We start from the raw sequence: 4,217 nt of genomic DNA on the forward strand, positions 1-4,217 counted from the left end.
TACTTCCCTCTGGATAACCCAAAAAAACACAATTTTCAGCTATAAGGTCTAATTTGTCACTATTAACACGTATAAAAGCTGAACACTCAAACACCCGAATATTTGAAAAATAAATTTTCTTACCAGTCCAACTAAATTTAGGACAAGCACCCTTCAAATGAATTGAAGGTGTTCTATTGAATATATAAGTTTCTATCATAACAGCTTCCCCCCAATTTTTTTTAGACAAAACGGATTAAGCCAAAGGACTTCGAACTTTCTCCAAGAGAGTCTGGTTCATCCTTTCAGTCATCCCATTTTGCTGGGGTGCATAGGGGACAATTAATAGTTAGAAATCGCATGCGTCTTATATTCATATCATATGCGATATTTCAGTGATTTTGATTGGATTCTACCTAATTTATATGCGAATTGTTTATTTGCTGTGTGCAGAAGGCAAATATCAAATTTGGCATAATTGGCATAAAAATGGAAGAAAAATTCAGATTTGCACAACCTAGTTAGTCATGAGAAATTAATTAAAGGCCCAAAAGTCCATCTACAAAATAATTAGGGCAAAAATTAAATAAAATGGGAGGAACACACGCCTATAGGAGGAGAGAACGGCTAGGGCAGAAATGCATAGGAGCAGGAGACTGACAGATTCATAGATCGCGCAGGAGCAAATTGACAGAGAAGATTTCCCCCACCCACTATGACTTCATCTTTCTCTTTTATTCTTTGTTATTTGATTATGGAGTAGATATTTTTTTGGTTTGAGGGGTGATAATGTTTTGGTTCTTTTGTTTTGGAGATTCTTGATTTTCTTTATAAAAGTTCTTTTTGATTATCAGTATTTGTCTAATTCTGAGAATAGCGTTTTTGATTGTTAGATTGATTGAATATTTTGGTACCGATATTTAAATTAGTCTGATAATCTAAAGTCAAATTCAGGTATGGTATCCGTAATTGTATTCGCACTTGAATAGGTGATAACCGGGTTGAATAGTTCCTTCCCGGGGGTTAGACAATCAAATCTAATTACTCATCCTAGGTAGTAATTGTTTTGAATTGGGTTTTTCTAGATTACAATGCAGTTAGGCAATATTCTTATGGGCGCACCTAGGTTTATTTACTTAATTAGGGGTAGTTAACGGTCGTACCTTAATTACCTACACTGTAAGGAAAAATTGGTTGTCAGAGCTTGTTGATAACTATAACCAATTTATTGATACTTTAATAAGAATTAACTTTATTGAATTAATTATAAAACAGAAGTGTCATAATTGCATCATCCATTGAGCCAGATATCCCCTTGATAGTCAGTTCCCCTTTTATTTAATTGCTTTGTTATTTTATTTTCATTAGATAATAAAAGAAAATTCCCCCTTTGTTTACTGCATTAGAACGCGAAAGAGTGAATCACACAATCCCTGTGGAGACGATCCCTTCCCATATATTACATTAAATTGTGATCACGGAGTAGGTGAAATATTTGATTGACCGCGCAACAGGTCAATTTTTGGCGCCGTTTCCGGGGATTGGCGCTTTGTTTTACTCTTTTGTATTATTTTCATTTATCCTCCTGTTTATGCCCCGTTCTTCTCGTACAGGTGAACTGATATTTAATCTTGAGATCGAGAAGGTTGAGCGAAAGCTACGAAAGGAAGCCAAGCAACGAAAAGCTGTTCAGGTTGTGAAGCTGGCAGAATCTTTGAACCACCTCAGAATCTCTAGCTCTAGCGACTCTGAAAGTGATCAAGAGACTGTCATGGTTGAGGATACCCGCACTCTAAGGGAGTTGGCTGCTCCCAACTTGGCGCAGCAGCCCTTATGCATTAACTTTCCAACTCTGAATAACACTACTGCTTTTGAACTGAAATCGGGCTTAATCCATTTACTACCTTCTTTTCATGGACTTGCAGGTGAAGAACCTCACAAACACTTGCAAGAGTTCGACGTGGTGTGCTCCAGCATGAAACCACCAGGTGTTACTGACGAACAGATCAAACTCAGAGCCTTCCCATTCTCACTCAAAGATGCTGCAAAGGATTGGCTCTACTATCTCCCACCTGGAAGCATCGACACGTGGAACAACATGAAAAAGAAATTTTTGGAGAAGTACTTTCCAGCTTCCAGAGCTGCGATCCTGAGGAAGGAGATATGTGGCATCAAGCAACAATCAGGTGAAACGCTCCATGAATATTGGGAGCGATTCAATAAGCTTATCATTAAATGTCCACAACATCAAATTCCCCATCAATTATTGATTCAATACTTTTATGATGGTTTGTCGTTGATGAACAGAAACATTATCGATGCTGCAAGTGGTGGAGCTTCAGTAAATAAGACGCCCGGCACAAGCTTGGGATCTTATTGCGAGGATGGCTGAAAACACGCAGCAATTTGGTTCAAGAGATGTTGGACATATGAGCGGAAACAACAACGACCATGCCATCTAATCGATGCAGCAACAACTTTCTGAGTTGACGAGCTTCGTTCGCAAAGTGGTCGTGGAAAAATCCAACCCGAGTGCCCAGGTCAAGGCGTGTGGAATATGCACGAGTGCAGGACATCCTACAGATGCATATCCGACCCTCCAAGAAGAATGTGCAGTGGATGTGAAAACTGCAAGCTACGGTATGAATAGACCTCCAACATACAATCCATACTCCAACACTTACAATCCAGGCTGGAGAGATCATCCGAACCTGCGTTATGGAAACACATAGCAGGGTAATGCTCATCAACCATTCGGAGCTATGCAACAGATGCAACAACCTCGTTTCTATGAGAAACAGCCGCCCCAAGCACCCACAAGCAACTCCAGTCCATCTTTGGAAGACTTGGTGAAGTCTATGGCTACCAGTACCCTGCAATTCCAGCAAGAGATGAAGTCAACTGTTGACAAATTACAAGGTCAGATCAATAAAGTGTCGGAGGAGGTGAGACAGCTACGTGAAAGAGGAAAGTGGCCTCCTCAGCCTGAGCCAAATCCAGCAAATGTCAGCGCCATCACTATCTGCAGTGATACGAAGATTGAATGTTCTTCCCGGCCTAGTCCAAAGAATACGAGTGCTATAACTCTTCGTAGCGGAAAGGAATTGGAAGGTCCACCTCCTATCTCAAAGGAACAAAATGAGGATCAGATTGAGATGGAGATTGAAAAAGAAGCGGAACTTCACGAAAAGGTACTTCCTGACTCTGTTCCTCCTACTGAAACTAAATCAGCTCCTTTTCCTGACAGGTTGAAGAAACCAAAAAAGGCAAACAAACGAAAATAGATGATGGTAATATTCAAGAAGGTGGAACTTAATATCCCGCTCCTAGAAGCTATAAACCAAATCCCTAACTACGCGAAGTTTTTGAAAGAACTGTGCACCAACAAAAGAAAATTGCGAGGGGACGAGCATATTATAGCGGGTGAGAATGTTTCTGCTGTTATCAAAAGAAAGGTACCACCTAAAACAGGTGATCCAAGTATGTTTTCTATCCCTTGTAAGATTGGAAAAACTGAGATAACTAAGGCTATGCTAGATCTAGGAGCTGCTATTAATGTCATGCCTCGATCAATATACGACTCTTTAAATCTAGGGCCTCTAAAAGAAACAAGAATTATTATTCAACTTGTTGATCGAACCCATACTTATCCCGATGGTATGATAGAAGATGTATTAGTTCAAGTGAATGAATTAGTTTTTCCTATTGATTTTTATATTCTTGATATGCACGATGCACATTGTTTTAATCCACCGCCTCTTTTGTTAGGAAGACCTTTTATGTGCACTGCAGGAACAAAGATAGATGTTAAAAAGGGCATACTCAGCTTAGAGTTTCATGGAGAAGAATTTTATTTCAATATTTTTAATCCTGTCAAATGTCCTGTTGAATCTGAATCGTTATATGCAATTAATGTTATTAATTATGTGGTGCAGGAAACTTGTGAAGTTGGTAATGAGAATAAACGAAGAACTGTGTTGACAAAACAGTTAGAGAAAAGACCAACTTGAGAGAGTAAGAAAAGAAAAAAGATTGTCGAAAAGTGGGGATCGATTCCCAAGGGATCACCATTGCTGGCAGCGAAAAAATGTCATAAGGATAATCAAAATTCTAAGCCGAAGAAAAAGTGTGTGACCAATAGACATCGCTTCAAATTATACCATGAGGGACCCTCACTTGATCCTATAAAGTCGACACCCTTTGCCGATTTCGATGTTCAGAACTGAGACGCGATGAAG

General features: G+C 39.3%; 1 non-coding gene across 1 annotated transcript; it reads right to left on the minus strand.

The window, feature by feature from the left end:
* Nucleotides 1-2,125: 2,125 nt before the first annotated feature.
* On the minus strand, nucleotides 2,126-2,232 carry LOC127265109 (small nucleolar RNA R71). Its single transcript, XR_007841902.1, has one exon. It is a non-coding gene; the product is annotated as a small nucleolar RNA R71 (small nucleolar RNA).
* Between the last annotated feature and the right edge of the window lie 1,985 nt (nucleotides 2,233-4,217).

Source organism: Andrographis paniculata, unplaced genomic scaffold (assembly GCF_009805555.1).
Source record: "Andrographis paniculata isolate CXL003 unplaced genomic scaffold, ASM980555v1 Contig71END, whole genome shotgun sequence".
Taxonomy (NCBI): Eukaryota; Viridiplantae; Streptophyta; class Magnoliopsida; order Lamiales; family Acanthaceae; genus Andrographis; species Andrographis paniculata.